The following is a 22,472-nucleotide window of genomic DNA, read 5'->3' on the forward strand; positions in this document are numbered from 1 at the left end:
GAGCTGGAGTCTCAGATCTGCTCCTGCCCTGTGTGGCTTGGGGCAAGGGGCATAACCTTGATGGCTTCACCCTGGAAATGGCAATAACCCGTGTCTCACACCCTCTGTCCCGTGTCCCCATGCTCAGGCAGTGCTCTGGGGCAGGGCTATCCCCAGTGCTGCTGTGTGCAGAAACCCGTCCCGCAAGGTGACTGCTGGAAATTCAATGCTTCTCCTCCACGGGAAAAAAAATGTTACTCTTTGCTCCAGAGTGGGAAGAAAAGTCAAAATTTTGCATTTTCCTGCTTGTGAAAATTCCGCTAAGTACGAATACTGCACAACCAAGTGAGGCAGCCACTTACGTCACCATTGCGTGCCCATGAAATACTTCCATCCCTGTGACTCAGCATCAGTGGCAGGAGACCTGAGCTACCGGCGCATTTTGGACCAGCTTTGAATCCACGGGTGGTGCCAGCTGAGGCCGTGCCTGCCTGGGCTTCTGCCTGCTCGAAAAGCAGCTTTCCTGGAGGGACGGGAGCCTGGAGGGGGGCTTTCCCCACAAGCACGTCCCAACCTGCCTCAAGGGAAATGGCACTAAGATCACTGGTTTTCTTTGCTGGACAATTCTTGATCATTATTATTTGGGCTGTGCTCACCGGGTTTTAAATTATTCTGTCTCAAGTAGCTGATGGCATTTGTTACATGTCATGCAATGTTCCTGGTAATTAATTGGTATTTAATTAATTAAGGGATAATGGCATTCAATTAAGGGATGCTTGTGGAACACTGTCACTGGGTAATTAATGGCTTCCTGCTGCTCAAGCAAAGCCGAGGCATTTGTGGAAAATAAATCGAGAGGAGAAGCTGAGATGTTTATTCCCTTGGCAGGAGACAGCGTTGTGTCCCAGTGATCTCTGATTCTCCTGCACCGTCACCAAGATGGGGAGAGCACTCACGGCTGCAGCCACGAAGCGTTGCGTGACCTCGCAGCAGCCAGGCACCCATTCACATGCTTTCAGCTGGCAGCAAACACGATGTGCCATCACCGGCGAGGAGGGCAACTGCACAGACAGTGAGCACCTGACGTTTCCAGCATCACGCAGCAGGTCAACGGCAGAAGCCAGACCTGATTTCCAGACCCCCGTGCCCAGGGCTCTGCTCAGGGTGAGTCAGGCTCTGCCCGCGGTGTGTGTAAACTTGAAATTGCTCCCACTGATGTCGAGGACCAAAGTATCTGGGAGAAAATGGGCCTTGTTTTCCATTGACTTTGGAGGAGAGCAGAGAAAAAATACGATTTTCCTGGGACGTGGAGGTAAATGAAAATAAATTCCCCGAATCAAGAAGAACAGAGCACCCTTTTGAATAAAGAAGGACAAATATTGAAGGATAAACAGGAATGAGTCACTTTACCAGCTGTTCCTGGCTGGCTGGAAACATTCTGTGATGTTGAATGAGCCCTGTGTGTGTTGGGTATAAATATTTCAAGCACCTCTGGCAGGACCCGGAGGGTTTGAACTGCTCTGGTCCCTGCTAGCACAGCACTCTGTGCGAGGGGCCAGCCTGAGGCAGGGACTGCCACTGCTGGAGAGCGCAGGACCATCCAAGAAGGGTGATAACCACGTCTGCCACTATGACTCCTGGTCTTCCTGGCTTCCCCAGCCGTCCTTTCGAACGTATGCCGCTCAGCTCTGATCTCACCCTTTGGGAATGGGGTTATTTCTAGGCCGAATGGGAGAACGGTCCCTGGGCACTGAAGCCCTCTTGGTTTCCTCTTCCAGAGCGGCGGCGAAGACAAAAAACTCAACGCAACCCCCTCGGAGCAGACGTGCTTCAAAGCTTCTGGTTTCCTCCTGCACCGCAGCGAACCCAGCCGCGCTTTCCCCGCGCGGCTCTGCCAGCGGCCGAGCAGCAGGCATTAATGATGCAGGAGGCTCTGCTCCCCCTGCCATGCAGATGCATAAAGCACATCTCAGCGAGGATATTTGTGTGGCCGGCGTTGGCATACTCTTTTCATTCCTAATCCCACCAGACTCAAGCGCAGGAGTTATTGCAGCCTAGGAAAGAAGCACGGGTAAATGACAACACATAGAATTCAAGATGATGCTGCTGTAGCCACCTAACTTCACCATTTATCAGTAAGCCTTAACCCAGCAGTCCTCACTGGAGCATTTCTGATGTCTATTTGGGGCTCAAGCTTCTGCCTTTCCAGCATGTAACCAATGGAGTGATAAGGATCCTGACCACAGCTCAGGGCAGCCAGTGCATCAGGGTGTCTTCCCATTAATTTGTGGACACCTTGGTCCATCCTTGGGGACACAGAGAGGATCAGAGCTGGGCTGGAGCACCCAGACGGACAGCCCTTCAATGTTATTCAACGAGATGCAACATGAAAAACTGCCAAAGACTGCGGTGCTTTTGTTCCCCAGCAGATTGCAATAGGTTTTCTCTAAAAAGCCCTCAGCCGGTTTTGTTCCAAAATCACACTTCCAGCTGAGAACTGCAGAACAATTTGGGGGGCGAATGCAAATTGGCCTTTCATAGTTTGGTTGCTGATGCCTCCTCTGAAGGAATTGCTTGCTGGATCTAATTGTTTAGCCCAAGAATTTAATGATGCTATTAATAATTAACTGTTCCGTACACTTTACACTGGTTCCTTAAATGCATTGAACTTTCCTTATTTTCCAGCACTCCTGTACAAAGAATTTTTCCCTCCTAATTCCTTCTCATATTTCAGCTTTGCTTCGGTAGAATTAGCATGACATGCAAAATACAGAAAGCTATCGCTGGCCGTCACCTTTGTTCCTACATCAGGCTTAAGCTGTGACAGGACCTTTCCAAGTGGACGTCAGCGAGTGGCAGCTTTCCCAGGGAAGGGGTGAGGGTGCTGAGCTAAACAGCACATCAGTGACCTCCCGTCTTTTCCAGTGGTCTTGTGCAACAGGACGAAGATGCAAGGAAACTCCCGGGCGGAGGAAGGTCACGGAAATTTCCACTGTGAAGTTGTAGCTTAGAAACCACCGACGTTAACCGTTTCTTTGTTGTTCTGAGCGTGTCAGGAACACGCGTGTTTCTGCGTCCATGTGTGTATCTACGCCAGCGTGGGTGAGACGTACCTGTAGTCGCTGATCTCTCAAAGCTCCTCAGCGTTTGTGTAACTTTGCAGGTGAACCCTGTTTTTTCCTGGTGTAGGTGTACGGGATGGACACGGTGGGGTATATACAGTTTCCTGAGACCTTTGGGATGGAAGGTAATGTGGAAATGTAGATTCTAATTACAGCTCCAGTAAGCTCCAGTTTCTAATGAATTGCAGACTAAGTTAAAAATAAAGTCGGTTATATAAAATTAACTCGAAAGCCCTGGACCACCTGGTTACACAATACCAGGACAACGAATGATCTCTGCTGATGCCTTATTAGGGGTGAAAACGCTCCAGGAGTGATTTTTGAAAACACACAGAGCAAAATGTGCCCCTGCCACCGAGGAATTGGTTTTGGGGAAGGGCTGGCACTTCTTGTAGCTGGAGGCTGATGAAAGCAGGTGGAAGAGCTTGGCTGGAGCGTGTCTTTGGGTGGGATAAGCTGTGATCCCCAAAGCACAAGTCTTGGGGAAAATAGACTGAGGCGGGGGCTGCCTTCAATTGCCAGATCAGCTGCAGGGCCATTGGCAGCTGGTTTTAGCACCGACATCGTCTTCCGCAGCTCTTTCTACTGAAGTGCCTCCAGCGCAGCTGTGGACAGGCTCCAGATCTGACGGCCTCTGGCGCAGCCCCCTCCCGTGACGCTTTTGCTCTTATAAGCTCCATGTCTGTCTGTCTCCCGGGAATTGAAGGTCCTGTGCAGGGGATGATATGGTTCCCCCGCTTTACGGAGCCTTTTGCTGTCTGCCAGCTCTGCCCCACCTTATCTCACTCCACATTATCCAGCTCCAGCTCTCCACGTTCTTGTAAACACTTTCCTAGTGCGGCTGCATATAAAAGGAAGAAGAATGAGGATCCAGCCTCCCCATCTGCTCCCTGAGGGTCCAAGCAATTCCTTGCTGCTGGCAGAGCCTCACGACAGCAAACACTCGGCAGGTTTTTTGTTTCATTCGTTTTCATTTAATCTGAAAAAAAGATTATTTGCCATCTGAGGAGCTGCTTGGCGATCACAGTCAGAGCATGAGGTGGTTTCTCTGTGGCATGCAGGGATTTCCCTGAATCGTCCCAGGAGCCACGGCCGGGAATTGGGGGTGAGGAAAGTTGCCGTCTGCAGAGCAATGGACTTCTCTGGCCTGCTGGGGGACAAGGCAGGTGCTGGGGGTGGTGGGATGCAGGGTGGGGGGAACTGTCTCATGGGGCTCCCATGGGTGACAGGGAACAGACTGACGAGTGTGGTCACAGCTCGGGTCAGCCAAGGACTGTACTCTGCTTCTCACCTTCCTTGCTCTTCCCAGGACCTTGAAAACCACTATTTCTGGTTGCTGGGACCAAAGCTGCCATTGACTATCACAGCCCCAACTAGGTCTTCTCCATTATCCAGCTGTGCATCCCCCAGTTGGCCCATCCAGCACCTCTATCATGAAGCTATCCATGAAACTCCCCAGAAATCTCCGGGACCGCTTGCATCCTGACCCATGTCCTTCCAGCAGGTATCAGGGAGGTTGAAGTTTCACATGAGAGCAAAGTTTGTCACTCAGAGGCTTCCTCGAGTTGTATAAAGGCTTTGTGCCCTTCCTCACCCTGATGGGGTGGTCCGTAACATGTCCCCCCCCTCCCCAGTCACCCTCCCACCCCCTCCTCTGATCCTGACCCACAGGCGCTCACCCAGGTGGTCACCCATCCTGCGGAGGACCCCATACCCTTGAGCTGCTCCCATTCCGCCTTCAAGGTGGGGCTCCTTGGTCATTGGGGTGATGTTGGCCAGCTCGGCCATGGATTCCTGGGGCAGCACCCTCCCTCTCACCCGCTCATTTCTGGCTGGAGGCCCAAATGCAAGGTTGGGCAGTGTCCAAGTGTTTGTGTAAGAAAATGAAAATATCTTCAGAACATCATGACCTCTCATGAAAAGAAGGTTTTGCTGAATCCAGTTGCAAACATTACAGATGGAGAAGTTTTGGCAAGAACATAGGGAGTAAGATATACAACCTCCATTAATTTCAGGAAAACTGTATGTGTAAACCACTTGTACAGTTTTGAACAGCTAAGTTCAAACATCTGTACCAAAGAGATGAGGAGACTGGAATTAATTTCTGACACCAACTATATTTTATTATTTGAAACACCAGGAAAATTCATTCTCATAAATGTGGGAACTTCTGCTGGATGGCAGCTCTGGCCCTGAACATTCACGCTGTACCTCCTTCCTTTTTCTACGCCCCTCCACCTATCTTTATGCCACTCAAGATATCATGCATCCCTCCCGATGGCCACGGTTAGGAGCTCTCTGTTGTGGGTATAGCCTTGTAACCCTTTTGACTGCCGGATGGGCTTAATGAGCAACCTACACTCCTCATTTTGGGAGCGTGGACAGCCTCTGCCACCTGCTACCCAGGGGACATCGGTGGAGACACTTGACGTACCGGAGGACATCCTGCCCCGGGGTGGGGGATGAGGTCTCCTCTCACAGCTGATATTTCTTCAGCAGCTCGCTCTGCCACTGCCGCTTCTTGTTGGGAAAGGCGGCGGGGATCTTGATCTTACGGAAGTCCTCGATGCACTTCCCCAGCTCGGACTCCAGCGCCCGCCTCTCCTCGCTCACCGCCGCCGCCGCGGGGCTGACCTCCACCCCGTTCTCCTTCACTGTTGTGTGGTCGCTGTTTCGCCTCTGCCCCGTCTGCTTCACCTCCTCCAGCTTCTTCAGGGACTTGGAGAAGTCCAGGGTGTTGGGGCGGGCTGGAGACTCCTTGGGGGCTTCTGGCCATGGCAAGGAGTTGGTGGGGCTGGGATCCCTTGCCTCCAACCCGGGTTCTCTGCTCGGGAGGGTCTCATCTGCATCCGGAGCCGGGCTGGGCTGACCGCGGCTGCTCGTGCCGAAGGTTGCCAAGTTGTCCCCACTGCCAGGGCTGGCTGGGTCCTGCCTCGTCTCCTGGCTTTGCTTCGGCTCCTCTGGGTCGCCGTGGGCTGGGGAAGGAAAGCAGAGAGCTGCGTGAGGAGCGGGACCTTGCACAAGCCCCTGCATCTCGAGCAAGGCGGGGGTGCAGCCACGCAGGGGGTGCGGGTAGCTCGGCTCTGTTGGGCGTGGGGCAATTACAGCTGGGTCTCTGTGGGGTGCCCGGCTGAGCAGGCAAAGCCGAGCCAACACATTGGTGAGCCCTTCCCCAAGCCTTGGGTTGGCTGAGCCCTGGGGCCAGCCCTGGGTGGGCTTGGGTGGTCCTGGAAAGGTTATGGGCTTCCTGTGGTCTGTGGTTTGGTCTGCAGCGGTGCTGAGAGATGCTGAGTGCGGGAACGGACCAGAAACCTAAGATGCAAGGAGGCCTGAGATGGAAGAAGAGCTCGCACAGCCTCCCGCAGACCTTGGGCAGGGCTTGCACGTGCTTTTGGTTGTGAACAGCAGTGGAAAACAAGCAGTGATGCTGCATGGGAAATAGCCACTCTGTTTCAATTACCAGCTGCCGGGGAAAATCAGCCGGGGAGAAAAGTTAATGGAAACTGCTAAGAAAGCATTTAGCCCCCCTGCTCCCCCTCCTCATGTTTGCAAAGAGCAGCATATGCACTTACAGCTGAACCTCGGGGAGCGTTTGCTGATACCCATGCCTAGCATGGACGAGAAGGTGAGAGGGGTCTTCACCCCGTCCAGCGGACCTTTCCCACACATCCTCCCTCATCCCTGATGCCAGCCAAGGCACGACGTTCACCCCGGGTGCTCCCCCACCAACAGTGACCACCACGCTGCTCTCGGGGGAACGCACCCGAGCGATGCCGAGGACGCTGGAGACGGGCTCGTGGGGCTCCGGAGGTGCCGTGGGCATGTCACAGACTCAGTGGTGGGACAGCAGCGGTGTCCTCAGGGGGCTGAGGGCTCTGAGCACATGGTGGGTTCGGGTCTGCGCCTGCCGAGGGCCAGACCCTGCTCCACAGCTGGCAGAGACATTCTCATCATTTGGCTGTTTTAGCAGAGATTTGTTCTGAAAGTTGGTTCTCCCCCCACCCTGCTTATAGTTCCTGTTTTTCTAAATATCTTTGGCAGAAACACTGGCCTTCCTGCCCTTTGAAAGCTTTGGGACAAGGGGGTGTTTCTTGCCATTGTTTTCATTTGCACGTCTGTTTTTTTGGTCGGAGCAGACACAGGGAGACTTTCTTCCCCTCACAATAACAACTTGTGTTTTTCTCAGCAGCGGTATTAACCTGGTACCGGTTTTCATTGCTTCCTCGCAAAGCACTTAAAAAACCCTGCTGTTGTACAGCTTTAACCTGAGTAGTGCCTCTCGTTTGCCGCTCTCGAGGTTTTCACTCGCAGTACCCCTTCACTTCCAACCCTCCACCTATACCCTACACCCTGTGTACTGCTGGGGCTATACATTTACCTATGCATTACAAATGCTCTGGCTGTCACAGCAGAATTGGACTGTGAAAATGCTGTTACGTGGGGTTTTATAGGAAGCGGTTGCCATTGGCGCATGAATGATCCTCACCCTTTTCCCCTCCTCACGCTGCGGTTTTCCACGTAGGACCTCATACGAGGGAGCGCACAGGGCTCGGCAGATACCATCTGTAGCCAACGTTTAGGCAGTCACAAGCATTACCCAGCAATGCACCCGCCTGCAGATGAACAGCAATTAGTGCTGCAACATCTGCCCTGACCAGATGTGCTCCAATCTTTGCTATTAACACGTGAAAGCAATCAAAAGGGAGTTTGAGTCCTGGTCAAAAGTAGAGATCTACTACGGGAAAACAGCCAGGGAGAGGCTGTCCTGGTGAGACCCCCCTTGCTTCTCCTGGGGGAGTTTTCCCTGTCCCTTTTCTCTCTTGGATTGTTCTTCTCCTTTCCTTATCCCTGTCTCCGTACGGGAAGTCTGCTTGGGGGAGCTGATGCAGGGAGGACCCCAGAGCAGCTGAGGGTGGATTCAGGGTGCACCCACCAAACTCCCACGAAAAGCCACTGCCCCGTTTCTCAAAACTGAACAGCTCTGAGAACAAAGCAAAGATTTTTCTCTAAAATGTCTAGATTGCTGACCTGCTGGGATTTTTTTTAAAGTACCTCTGCTAGCAGAGATATAAAGCAGGGTATAAAGTATTTCCATTTTAAATTCCTCATCCTACACTTTGCCCCCCATGGAAGCAGAAAATGTCAAGGTGGATTTTCTTTTTCCTTGAAAAAGTTTTTGTAAGGACAGAGTTTGGGTTTTTTTCCCCTCTTCCTTCCTCTTCTTTTTTTATTTTGACATTTACTTGAACAGCTCCGGCACTGAAATTGCTAGGGGTGGAAAGCAGAAATGTCATCCGTCGCTGAGCAGAAACCTTGAAGGCTGGATTTTCTTTGGCAAATCTCTCCAGGAAGTCACAAAGATGTATCTTCTTCGTCCCAAATTCTTTGAGTGATGGAAGGAAGTCTCTAAGTTCTTATACTGCTTTAATCATCTTATCTGCGAGCCTCACAACTGCGTTTGTGAAATGGGGAGCCGAGGCACAGGGAACATAAGCTGATGCACCCAAATACATACGAGAAGCCTATGGCTTAGCTGGAGACTGAATTCAAATCTCTTCAGTTCTTCTCTAGCGTCTTAGCTGCTAGACTATCCAATGACTGTACCTAGCTTGGTATAGCAACTTTTTGCTAAAGCTTTCAACACATTTTACATCACATTATTCCCATTTGAGGCACAGAGAAGTGAAATGATTTGTTAAGGTCACCAGGCTGAGAACAAAACCCAAGTCTCCTGGTACTGCTCCTGCACACTCTCCATACCAGACCACACTGATCTCCTTTGCGTGGTCTGGCGAGGCCGGCTGCCGGGCTACAACCCTGCAACCTCCACACTCTCGCAATCTCACTGCTCTGGCTGTCTTCCCATTCTACCTGGGTCTGCCTGAGATGCATGGCGGGCTGCTGCGCTTGGGGAGAGCAGCACGATGGTGTAGAGCCACGCTGAAAAATCCCTTGCTAGAGTATAGGTTTGCTAAGGCATTATTTCTTTGCTTTGAAACTGCCGAGAAGGTGATTTTCAGTCCACTCCTGCGCCTCTCCAGTGCAGTCCCCTGTGCCAGCGCGCAGCTTGGTCCAGAGGTTTTGCAGGTACCAGCAGTGTAATTCTGCTAATTTAGGTATGATGAGGTAGTTTAGGCCATCTCTAGGTAATCAAGGGGCTTTGCATAAAGGAGCTAGTGAGTCTTAATGACTTGTCTTTGGAAATATTCGTTAATTGCCCATAACAATTTACTTACCTTTGTTCTATCTCACTCACCAAGAGCATGTTACCTCAGCCTATTCTGGCTGGTTCTCACACTAACATCTGTAGAAATGATCTTGCACTCATTGAGAAATGCAGACCTCAGCAGGTTTTTATTTTCTCCCCATACAGTGCTGGAACACGCGATTCCTCCAGGCCAAGTATCCTGGCCAAGCATCACAGCCCACGAGTTCACCTGCACGGGCACATGTGTTTCCAAACAGTAAAGGACTGGAGGAAAGCCAAAAGCAATGCGGATTTGCAGAAGTTTTCCGAGGAAAGCCAGCTCCATGCTGGAATTTGCAGGATCCAGCATCAGACAGATGTCGAGGGGTGAGTGTTCATCTTAGCCACTCTTCTACACTGGCCTCCTGTAGATATCCCATGACGAGTACAAGATGCTTAGGTCTAGGGGTCTGTGCTTAACCCTGTCTATGAGACCAGAGTCTTTCTGACCTCAGTTAAAAGGCTGGGGTGTGCTATTAGGATGAGCGTATGATTTCTTTCTGTGTGCTAGTGATTTAAGGAGTGTGGCGATCACTTGGCTAAAGTCTGACCCGGACCAAACCTGTCACTGAATGCCCCGGACTCTGAGGCAGCCTAGGTCTCCCAGGGTATTTCCTTGCCATTGATCTTCTCTGCAGCTTTGGACAAATAGCTTCATTTTTCCTCAGGCTACGCTTCACTCACCTTTGTGTGTCTTGTCCGCAGCAGTGGGAGCCTCTGTGGGGCCAGCCTGTGTCTGGCAACATGTGGGTATGGCTCCCAAGACGATCCTAAGACACCTCACAACTCTTCTTCTGAGTGCACCTCACAGCTACTGAGCTGGGAAAAGAGATCGGTTATGTAGACCGATTTTCTCATCCTTTTTTAATTTTCTTAGACTTTGCCTCCTATGCGTTGCTTTTGTCTGCTTTAGAGCATCAATTAGAGTGCAGAAGTGACGCTTCCGAGGCAGCCCCGTGGTGCTGATAGAAGTCCTGCTGAGTGCAATTAACAGGCTCCTGCATGCGGTGAGCTGGTGCTTTGCAGGGGGAAGCACACACTGTCCTGACCCCTTGCTGCTTTTCCGGGTAGCATTTTATTTTTCCAGGGCGCTTGACGGGGAGATGAACAGTGCCAGGAGCACTGTTGGGTTTGCTCCTCTGTGTCAGCGCTTCCAGCTGATGGGGGCTGACGTGAGCTCCCCACACGCACAGGTGAAGAGTGGTTTCTTCCTGGGGTGCTTCCCCAGCCAAATGGGGGGTCTTCTGCTCAGACTGCGTTGGCCTCAGAGATTGCTTTTCCTTTCCCACCATTTGCCGCACACACCCAAATTTCCCCGAAATAGAGAAGCAGATTCTTCTTTTTTGTCCCAAACAAAAGCATTCTCTGAGCCTGCACCAGGCAGCCAAGCAGAGAGCTGGGTGTCAGGGGAAAACCCCCACCATGGGTAGAAGCAGAGCTTTGTGCATCTCAGACTATTTCTATCCCATGGCTTTATTTCAACTGCTCTTTTCCTTCCAGTTTTTAAATGAAAAAACAGCAACAACGCACCGCTTGGGGTCAAACAGGAATGTCTCAGTTCCTTTACAAGCTTATTAAACTCCTTTCCAGAGTCTTAAACTTAGGGTGTTGTGGCACAAAGATGGGTAAAAGTTTCCAAACAAGAGCTGGAAGAACGTGTTTAGTTTGTGTGTGTGCCTGGAGAAGGGGGGCAGGGACCGAAATGGTCCACTTCAACCAAAGTTTTGCTTGTCCTAAAAGTGCGTTCAGAAAACTGATTTACTCTTCATCCAAAATGTTTCTCATTAACTCTTACTTGAGAGCCTGATAGTGATGGGGAGCTTAGACTGTGTCCAGAAAGCAGATGGTGATGGAAACAATGGTGGGTTTTATACGTATGAGCAACTTCCCCTGGGAAGTGCCAGCCTGTGTCTGCCTTGAGTTAACCGACCGCCGGCGGTGACCCGGACAGGCTGGATGTTCACCAGGGTGCACAGGGTGTATCCGCAACTTACCCATGCCCGATGCAAAGCAGCCACCTCTGTGCAAGCTCCTAGACCCCATCAATCTCAGGTCTTGCCTCTGCCTGAATTCTTTATTGAAAAGTCAAGCTGAGCCCGAAAACCGGTGTCTGCTCTCCTGGTTGGCTCTAATCCCCCTCCTTTTACCAAAGAAGGACAAGACTCGGCATAAATAAATGTCTTTGACCCTATCTGCCCACAGCAGTAGCCTCTGCATTCCCAAGAGCCTCAGTTACACCGGTTGTGCCAGCGAAGGCTGTTGCTAAATCTGCAGCGTTGGTGACTGTTCTGAATGGATTAACTGCTATGGCAACCTCGTCAGGACCCGGGGGTGCCAGGATCAGGACAGACAAACAGCCTTCGGTTTTAAACTGCTAAAACCCAAGGTCCTTCCTATGCCCTGTGGAGCAATATATAGATATTTATCAGCACAGGCGCTGCTTTTGCTTTGCATATTCTAAAAATGTCTGTTTAATGGCATTAATCCAGCTGGCAGATAGCACTGGGAGCGTCATGTGCAGTCGTGCCAATGCGCTTTGCTCTCAGGCTGGTACCCAGGTCCTGCCACGCAGCTCTGGTAATGCTGGTTAGCGCTGAGCTGGCTCTCCGGGGAGACCTGGATCCCTTGGCAGAAGGTACCAAGCTCAGCAGAAAGCGCCGGCTAGGCTGGTTATCTGTGATGTGCAGGTGCAGAGAGTGGCTTGAGCCCAAAACTCATTCCATGGGTGGCAGAAAACCTAGTTTGACTCTTCCTTGCCGCTGTTTTTATAATCAATTCCTCCTGTCGCAACGTCTCAGCAAGAATGGGAAAAAAATTGTAAACAGCAAGGCGCACCTCTTGAAAGACCCAACCTTGCAGCCTTAAAAAAAGAACCCAGATTTTTCTCTGCCAGTCAGGCTGTCCTTTGCTGTCGGGAGAAGGCAAGGTGGGATTTCAGGTGTGTTTCTGAAGGCTGAGTGGAGGGAAGCTCCAGCTCTCAGAGGTGGGGGAAAGCTGGTCAGTGGTACCTGCTGGTGCCGGTCCCATGTGTGCCATGGGTGCCCAATGCCCAGCAGCAGCCCTGGGTGGGCAGTGGCTCTGTTCCCCCATTCCTCCCAGGCCCTCTGTGATAAAGATGTGAAGAACAGCTTGGGAAGTGTGTAAATGATGGAGACGGGCTCACAAACATCACCCTTTTCACCTCCTGTGGGTATGAAGGTCACAACTTCACCTCTTATCAGGATGTTTAGCTTGCAGGATCATGGTACCGGGCAGTGTGGTTGCAGGAAACAAAACACCCTCAAGAGAGTTCCTCTGAATAAAATAAGTATTTGCTGAGTGCTTGTGAATATATACACACACTGCAGGAATGGGCGCAGGGTGGAAATGCCTCCATCCTGCAAACATGTGCAGGGGAGAAATGCAGCAGCCCGGGAGCATGTGGTCTGCAGGAGTGCGCATATGAACGCTGTGTAGTTCGGACCTCTTTTGCATTTAAATCAGTGTGTCTGTCACGAATGACAGACGGATATTTAACTCAAGCCACCTTTCGTTATACATGACTTCTATCAGTCCCCAGGGTCTGTCTGGGGATGGAAGGAATACCGTGAAGGGTGTGTTTCTGCAGTTAATTCAGGGACGAGCCCCCGCCGTGATCTAAATCAGCGCTCGCCACTCTCTAAACCCCTCAGTGAACGCTGACACGATACCCATCAGCAGGTTAATTGCTGTTCAGAGCTCATCTGCGATGATTTTAATCTCTAGCTTCCTCCTTATTTCCCCTTCTCCCCGGAGCTGGCAGGAGCTGACACCCCACAAGCGAGGTGAGCTGTGCGGAGGGCTGGAGGCTGCCTGCTGAGGAAGGGGAGAAGGGTTCCTGCGTGGAGCCTGGGGACGTGGCTGTATCCTCTTTGACTGCCTGAATCACACAGCTTACTGCTGCAATTCAAATCCATCCCTGTGAAATTGTTTGTGTTTCCCAAACTGTATCTTTTTGTGGTTGCTGTTTTGGAAGGGCACGAGCTCTGCTGTCATTTTTAGACTACGTCTCCTGCTCAGTGTGGATCTGCGTGGTCCAAATATTCTTTCCCCCTTATTCAAAAGCGGCGGATATTCACCCAAGTGATAATGTCACTGGTTAATGTCATCTGCAGTAATCTGCTTCAGTTCTGTCACTCCTGGGGAAGGCGGGAGAAGCAGCAGCAAATGCCCCCCTCCAAGGGTCTCCCAACTCTCGCTGCCTTCTCTGGCATGGGTAGGCAGAAGTTTTGCTTTCCCCTGATGTTGGGATGTCCCCCGTCCTTGCAAAGTCCTTTCTGAGAATAACGTATGCATGCAATCTGCCGCAGGAGTTGCTTTGGAGGAACCGTGAGATGCCTCCTGAAGTACGGCCAGCTGAGGGGCGGTGAATATGCACACGACGGACAGCAGCTTTATTGGACCAAGACTTCGCATGATTGCTTCAATTGGTCGTGCTTTATGAGTGCAATGACTCCAGCTTTATGGCAGGGACGGGAATTATAACACGTTTCGTTTTGGCGAAGCAGAGCGGATTCAGACACGAGGGGTCAAATTCCAGCGACGGTGCAGAGCCAGGCCCTCCGATGTTGTAAGCTGCTGTAACTGACGCCAGTGGAGCCATGCTGATTTACATCAGCAAAACATCAGCAAAACATCTGGCCCAGGGTAGATGCCTCAATACCGCGTGACGCAAAAGCAGCTTTCACCAGGCACTTCTTGTCAAGCCGATCAGTTTGGGTAAGACCTGCCTATTTCTTGGCAGGAATTAGTCATCAATACTGTGTATGGTGAACCCTTGTCAAGAGGTGCTGCTCTGCCAGGAGGAGCAGCTCCTGGTCAGCCTGAGCTGCGTCCCCGGCTTGGAGGCCGCAGGGCACAACAGCAGCTGGGGAGCAGCCACCCCTGTGCTGAGCCCTTCAAGCTGGAAAAGGCCAGGAGGTTTTTCCAAGGCCGTGGACTAGTCTTGGGAATGTCTACCTGGAGCAAACCGTCGCTAAACCCCAAATGGATGTCGCAGTGTGAGTTATCACATCGGTTATTGCCGCTCCTCTTGGTGCCCTTAAAGAATTGCCAGCTTTCTTTCACAGCTGAAATATTTCTTAACCTTGCTCTAGCAACCATAAAGGAACCATTAAGGGACATGTGGATGAGGCATTGTGGGACATGGTTTAGTGGGCATGGTGGTGTTGGGTTGATGGTTGGACTTGATGATCTTACACGTCTTTTCCAACCGTAGTGATTCTGTGATTCTGTGATAAAGATGCTTCAGCACATACTTAAAAGAGGGGGGAATTCACTCCTGACAGCCACTGGCAGACTTTGAGGTTGTGTACTCTTCTCAGGCCACCCATTTCTGTCCAGGAGGAATTTGTCCCCAGCCACAGAAGATCATCACCGGACATGTCCCTGAGGCGGGATGACAGCCTTCTGCATGCATCCACACCTTTGAAAAGGTTATGGAGGAAATAAATTGTGCAAATGAAAAAAAGAAGCACAGAAATTGTTTGGCATTGATATTTGGGGGAGAAAAGGGATTCTTGGGCTCTCCTAGTCATTGGCTGTAACATCATGAAAGGACATTAAGTCTTATAAGGTTAGAAGCTCCAGAAATGAATGCCTACCAGTTTCTGCTTCACTGGGTTCCCTCTAAATGAGCAAATGAAAGACAGGTGAATCCATCAAAGCAGCAGGTCCCCATGCTGGGATTTGCATCTTCATGTCTCTTGTCAGGAACTTCCAACAAATTGGTATTTTTACTTTCTGCAGTGTCAGGAAACAGCAGAGGTTGTCTTGCAGTTTCTCGGGAGGAGGTCAAGGGTGCTCATGTGTGAACGGGAGATTAGTGATCGCTTGCCATCCTGTTTTTGGAAAGGGCTGAACGCTTGCAACCCAGGGGATGTGATTCAGCCTTTTCATCTGCTCTCTGCCATGACATGCGCAGTGGGAAACTGATCTCTGGAAGCAGCCCGGCATGGGAAATTTGTTGAGCATGGGAGAGCCTATAGTGCCCCGGTGTTGACTTATGACTTATTTAAATATACAGCAAGTACACAACAGTAGAGGTACGTCTGGAGAGGGGGGTGGCTTGGAGGTCCCACCTTGCCCAGGATTGTTGCTCATGAGCAGGGGCCTCGCACTGCCTGGCCCAAAGATGCCCTGCCACCCTCCAGTGATAACGCTGAGCATTAGGATCACGGGGGCTAAACCAGAGCACCCCAGCTTGCACAGTGGGGTGAAAGCAGGCTGTGAAGAAACCCACCAAGCTGGCATACATGAAGCCTCAAGCCCACATCCCATCTTCCCAGCTGATGGAAAGAGGCTTTATTAGCAGTGCAGAGCCAGTCACAGTTCCTCGAGAAGAGACAGCCCATACGGTGCCATCTGCCTCTCACCAGCCGGTTCTCCAGTCTGGGGTGTCCTCCCTGAACTGAGTGCAAGCCAACGCGCCTTTGACTCCAAGCCTGAGCCCAGCTTGGCATTGGCGTAACTGGAATCAGGAGCAAATCAGGCCATTTGGGGTGAAGGAATGGGATACAGCAGGAAGAGGGAGAGAACGTGACATGGGGCTGGCAGGAACACGCATCCATATCGAGTGCCTGTTGCTAAGTGGAGGTCCATCAAGACGACCAGTGCATGGCTCTGCATGACTGCAGGCAGCCGGGACAGCAAACTAGCATGTTTCTCACCTGGAGATGCTTCTGCCGTGTCTGTCTTGAGATCCAGGATGGGCTCAGAAGAAGATATGTGTTTTTTTGGGCTGTGCTCCATTTCTGAAGGCTGGGGAATAGGCAGACTAGGCAAGGAGCTACCTAAAAAAATCAAGACCCAAAGAAGAAAATCTTAGAAGGCAAGTGATGCACAGGGAGTGTGAGAAGGGGCCAGGGTGGTGTGTGGTGGCCACAGTCCACATCTGGTTGTCCGCAGTCTAAAGCACCGCCCAGAGCACCACGCTGGGTGCCTGGGGTGGGCAGCGATCTGGACAGCATCTGCCGTGATCCTCCCCAGTGCCTCCCAGGCCCCTTCTTAGGGTGATATTTCAGCAGTGCCTGTAACCACCTCCCACAGCCTCCCACCATGTATTGCTACTCTTCGTCCTTCTTTGAAGCTTTTCTTTTGCCTCTTTCCTAAACCTTTGTTTCACTGGCTTTCAAGATATTGCTTCATTTACATTGAATTTACAAACAGTGAGGAAATACCAAGGTGCTTATCCTAAATTAAGATTAATGCTCCAGCTCTTCCATCTTTTTCTTTCCTGACATTTCTATGCAGACACTTAAATTTGCCATATAGCACAGATATAGCTTTGGACCTAACTGTAGTTCCTGTACCATACAAGGGATTTTCCTCTCCATGACCGAACCTCAGATACCCCACTGAAGTGTTCGTACACTGCTGCATAGCCAGCACAGGGCACAACACAGCCGTGACACAGCCAGGTCCCCTAGGCGCAGCCACTGCGTCCACCGATCCCCACCAATGCTCTTCCTAACTCCATTTTCACACACGTTAAGCTGCTGCTTATCTTCAGAGCAGATATCTCCGCTCTCCCAAACCCACCAGCTAAGAATCACTGCCAAACAGCTGATAACCAGCTTTAGACCAGCACAGAGGCTTTCTGCTCATCTGAGATGGTGACTTCATGTGCCACACTGGGAAGAAAGCCTGAGCTCTCCCTTTCCAAAAGCTGGACCACTGCTTGCCCCACTGACACGGCGGCTAAGTGGAGATTTGTCCGTGGACAACTGCTGGGTCTGCCATGCAGGGAAAACCCTTCGTTCACAAAGCTGTCCATGAGCCACCCTGCAGTGTAGCCATCTCTTGCAGAAGGAGAAGAAACGTTTGGCCAAGGTGACCCTGATTCGACGCGCAACTTAAACATGCTCCACCTCGCCATGGGAAGTAAGGGGTGGAACTGGGTGCCCCAGCCTCCAAAAGACCGACAGCTGACCAGCTTTCTATGGCTTGTGGTTGCCAGAAGCCAGGACATCAGGGACCTGTCTTGCGGACAACCTGGCCATGGTCGACCTCCATGATCCAGCACTCGTGGGCCAGAATAAGATGCGGCATCCAGGAGAGGGCAGCAGAATCCCAGCATGCTCCATGCCTATTGCCACCATCGTGAACTGTGGCTTCTGAGAAACTATTCCTGACCCTTTCCTAAGCTGTAAACATGGCCTTCTACTTCCCACAGCAATAATCTTCACCGAGAGACTCTGGCAAAGTCTTTGTGGTCACCATCTGTCAGCGCGTCCGTAAAGGTTTCTAATTTATGCCCCAGAGTAGCTATTTTTGCACCCAGTCAAGCGGAGGGACTGTCTGCAGTCCCAAATTGAGATCTGGAGGAAGAATTCTGTACCAAATTCAATGCCACGGGGGCTCTTGCAAAGCCTTTTGGGAGCTGCGTGGGATGAAGAGGGCAGAGCTCAGCCACCCAGCAGTCGTGGTGAGGGATCTCCGTTGTTAGCAGTCCTGTCCCCTCTCTCCTGCGGTTACAGATGCCCTCGATCACAGGGCACAGGGAACAGCAGCCAGCCCCTCCATGTGCGACAAGGGAATGTGGTTTTGAATCGAGGTCCTGGCACACAAGTGGAGGAGGACAGAGTTTTTGATGGAGTAAGAACTGCAGCGCTGAGGCTCCATCACCGCATTTTAATGGCTGAGGTTCCCCAGGGACCTTCCAAACACCCGCCCAGCATCCAGCAGACCTTCAGCAAGGGCCAGGCCACTGGGTTTCTGCTTCCACATGCTGTCATGCAGCAGATGAGAGCGACTGTGCGAGCCAGTGCTTATTAAAGATTTAAAAGGCAAGCTGTCAGCACTGCTGCTAAAGATGGGCTTTTCCTCTTATAGCTCTATCCCTCTCTAATACTAATAGGATTGGAAGGAGAAGGAGAAACGGCAGCATGCCGACCGGCTGAGGGTGAGTGTTTTTCCCTTGCAGAGGCTTTGCACACCTTGGGGGATCTTTCTAGCACTTTGCTCATCTTCCAGCACCCCTCCTTGGTTCTCTGGGATTTTGGGTTAATCCCTCAGCTCTGCAAGGGGAGGCGGTGCAGCCTGGGAGCAGAGGCGCGGAGGAGAAACCGCTGTCTCCCTCCTGCCCCTCTTCCCGACACCTCCTCCGAGGGGAAATGAAATGCCCCCCCTCCCCACCTCCTCTGCGAGCTGGCAGAGGGGTCTGTGCTCTGCTCTGCAGCCTCCGCCAGAAGAACTGCATTAATCCCCATTTTGTTTAAAATTACAGCTGGGCAATGGCTGGAGTTTCCATTTTTGCAAGGGCTTTTTGGGATCGGAAGCCTGGATTTGGACCAGACTGGAACAAACATGGAGAGCTTCATCCTTCTCTGTAAAGGAAGATGCTAAAATCAAAATCCATGCCAGCATCACTTCTTGAGCTATTAAGCTTTCTTCTTTAGTGATGCATCTTATAAAAAAATTTTCAAAAAGCGTTTTGACATGATGTAAACTGCTTGAATGAGTGATTTCCTTCTAAATTTGAGCAAAATCAGACCAATTTCAGGATATAGTTAAGGTTAAATCCATGGCAATAGAGTCCTGTTCATCCCAGTTTTTCTTTCCAGTTCTACTTAATATTTCACTCTTTCGTTCTCCCCTTCAGTTAAAGTAATTAAGTTTGTGAATCACTCAGATCAATTGATGTTGAAAGATGTAGTATAAATAGTTTGCTTAATTGCCTGGAGCCAAAGGTGAGGTAGCAAACTCCACATCTTCTTCACAAATAGGATTGTTTGTTTTTTTTTTTTTTTTTGCAAGGAGTCAGCAGGGAGGATAACTGGCAAACCCTCCACCCCGTGTCCCTGGAATCAGCCTCTGTGTTCTTCAGGGGATTCCTCTGCTCTCCACATCCTCCTCCTGACTTGCAGGATTTCTCCCATTTCCACGGTGGCTCTGTACACCGCACGCACCTGGACCTGCTACAGCTGCCCATCAAGAGCCACCGAGATCACCCATGGTATCAGCTCAGCGGGGTGAAATTCCCTGCTGCGTTGGCCTGGATGAGGAATTACTGCTGAGAGCGCTGCCCAATTTTCAGCATCCAGGTTTTCACCCACTGATGGGAGGGGAGAACCAAATACCTGTAGTGCCCGTGGTCACACAGGGGTGCAGAAGCAGAGTCAGGGCTGAACTCAGATCTCATGATAGAAAAAAAAACCCCCAACCTCATAATGACACCATATAACACAGTGTCTTGGGAGTTTTTGTGCTGCAGAATGCTCCAGGCATACGAGGGATTGCATGTGTTCATAGCAATGACTTCAGCACCATTAGCTCATCTTGCTCTTTAATCGGTGCCATATGTGCAACGTATAGGCAGGCTGTATATCACACCCAGTTTATGGTTCAATTGGAAGTGACAGCCTTAAAACCATAAAATGTTGGTTAAAGTCATCGTAATTCTTTTTTCTCCTGAACTCAGGACATTGCAATTGGCTGGCACTCTTGGTTTTAGCCCTGGGTTAAATCCTTCTTTGGTGATGGGCAAAGCAAGACTGGAGAGGAGAGGAGAGGAGAGGAGAGGAGAGGAGAGGAGAGGAGAGGAGAGGAGAGGAGAGGAAAGGAGAGGAGAGGAGAGGAGAGGAGAGGAGAGGAGAGGAGAGGAGAGGAGAGGAGAGGAGAGGAGAGGAGAGGAGAGGAGAGGAGAGGAGAGGAGAGGAGAGGAGAGGAGAGGAGAGGAGAGGAGAGGAGAGGAGAAGGGATGGGGAGGAAAGCCAGGAAATGAACTCTCCATTGCAGTCAGCCAGAGCAGAGCTTGAGGAAATCCAGATCCTGGCTTGTTCATCTGGCAGGGCTGAATCATGAGGAGGCAGTTATTAAAGAAATACAGATTTTTGTTGGTCACCTGCCAATCTCTTTCCACAAGGAGGCAAACGACTCTAGCAAATGAAAGAGAAGCCCCCCCTGGTTTCACTGACACCATGTGAGGAGTGAGGCCACCAGAGCAGGGTCACCTGTACCTGCTGGTGCCAAAAGCCTTGGGTCTGTCCATCCCGCAGTGAGAGGGTCAATGCTTCCCCCACCTCACAAGCAGGGAACAGAGGTCAGGAGGCACCAAGACCTGTCCAGGTTTGAGAGGGATCCCCCTCTCCTGAGCTAAAACTTTATATCCTACCCTTCTGGGACCATACAGGCCCCTTCCCTGAGCTGTTTTCCCTCATCAGGGCACAGCTTCAGCCGTAATACCTGGAAAGTCTTTTTTGGCAATGAGGAGATGGCAGAAAGGACATCTTGGCTCAACATTTCCGCCTATCCAAGCTCCTTGCTATCTCTAGGGAAAACTGTTCAGCTTCTCTGACCTTGCTGTTTTCTGCTACAACTCAGCCATACTTTGCCCTTTTGTATGGAAGACAGCTCCCCACCCAAGGGCTTCTTGTTCTTTGGGCTCACCAGTTTACAAGAAACCAACTAATTCCTGCCCACAACCCCAGCGTGCAAAGTGGAAGGTTCCTTCAAGAGCATCAAGGCGGCACTTGTATGGGAGTCAATGAGGAAAGGTGGGGAAGGTGTTCCCCAGGTCACAATTTCCAGGAGGACTCTACATATGAACATGCTGTTCCCAGCGATCGCTCCTTGGCAGTGTCTGCTGCACAAAAATGGCTCCAGCTGTCTTTCTTTACAGAAGAATCTGCTTTTCTCTGAGTTTTCCAGGAGTCACTTTCAGAAAGCAGCCCCATCGGCCGTTTCCACATGGATGTAACTGCGCTCGCTTCCTATCTAGCTATTTGTGCCAAGCTGAAAATCCAAAAACTAATGGCCTCGCGGGGAGATCCCAGGCGGGGTTGGGACATTGCTCAGTTCGCTAGCCAAGCTGGGAGTGTCAGCGGCAGGAAGGCAAAAGGGAAAGGTGGGAATCATTGCAACTCTTAATATATTGGGGGAGAGAGCAAACTGGAATCCTTTTTTCATGCCAAACCAAATTTTTTGCTCAACACTAAACGGAAGAGTTGCATTTTGCATTTGGTTAAGAAAAGCAAAGGGCTCATATTCCCCAAAGCAAGAAGACTGCCCAGGAAGGGCAATGCTTGGCCATACAGAGCAGGGGGTGTCTGTACATGTAGTATGGACCCGCATTTCCTTCATCCAAGCAGAGTCTTAGCTTCTGGGTGAGAAGAAAGGGGGATACGCCCTCTCCTCTTTCTCCTCCTTCCAGAAATTCTTGTCCTATTTTGCAGTAACTCCATCCAGTTTGACCCAGATCTGTGAGTACTTTGGGGTAGACGAGACAGCAACGTGGCCTGACGTGCTCTGTGTGTTGGTGCTCCTGGTGAGCCTCTTCCTCTTGGAGACTCACACCAGACTTCATGGCTTTCCCTTCTCTTTGGGTGTCAGTTTGGGGAGCTAAAATCTGCTAAAATCGCTGCAGCTGCATCAATTGCATGAGCTGAAGCCTGTCCCAATACATAGAGATGCACTAGGTGGACCCTTGGGTCCAGCTGAGCCCCCCATCCTTATGGGGTCCAGCCCATATGTGCAAACAAATACTCCTTCTTCAGCCAGAGTAGACAGCAGAAGCGTCATTATCTCTTTCCAGCAGTGAGCCACAGAGAGATGAAGCAATTTGCAGAGAACTAAACCCACCTCACCCCAAAAAAGAGGCAAAACCTGCAGCCTGCAAAGCCTTCCTCCCACTTCACCTTTCTCCCACTCTTTGTGCCTTTTCCTGCTCAAAGAGAGTTTGAGGCCAAGATATCACTCATTGGAAAGTCTGCCAGACTCTAATCCAACCCTGGGACACCTCCCTTCCACGTTACAGCTGCAGTTTTCCCCTTTTCATTTCCTTTTTGGAGCGTTAAGTCCTTTGGGCAATGACTATTTGTGGTTCTGGACTATGGCCTTTCCCAAAAGCTGAGGAATGTGCAGAATAAAACCTCCCTCTGCAGCGCCGGGAGCCAAGCACAAGCTGAGCAGTGCAAGAGGGAGACTGTGCTTTCAAGTGAGATTTGGCGTCCTTCAAACCACCCTGTTGGCCAGCACCTCCATGCATGCAGATGCTCATGGAATGTCTTATTAAATGCTCAAACGTTAAAGGCTGGTATGAGAGGTGGCTGTCTGTCCTTCATGCCTCCTCTCCAGCTAACCCAGCTCTGATCACCTTTTGAAGAGAT

Source organism: Gavia stellata, chromosome 14 (assembly GCF_030936135.1).
Source record: "Gavia stellata isolate bGavSte3 chromosome 14, bGavSte3.hap2, whole genome shotgun sequence".
Taxonomy (NCBI): Eukaryota; Metazoa; Chordata; class Aves; order Gaviiformes; family Gaviidae; genus Gavia; species Gavia stellata.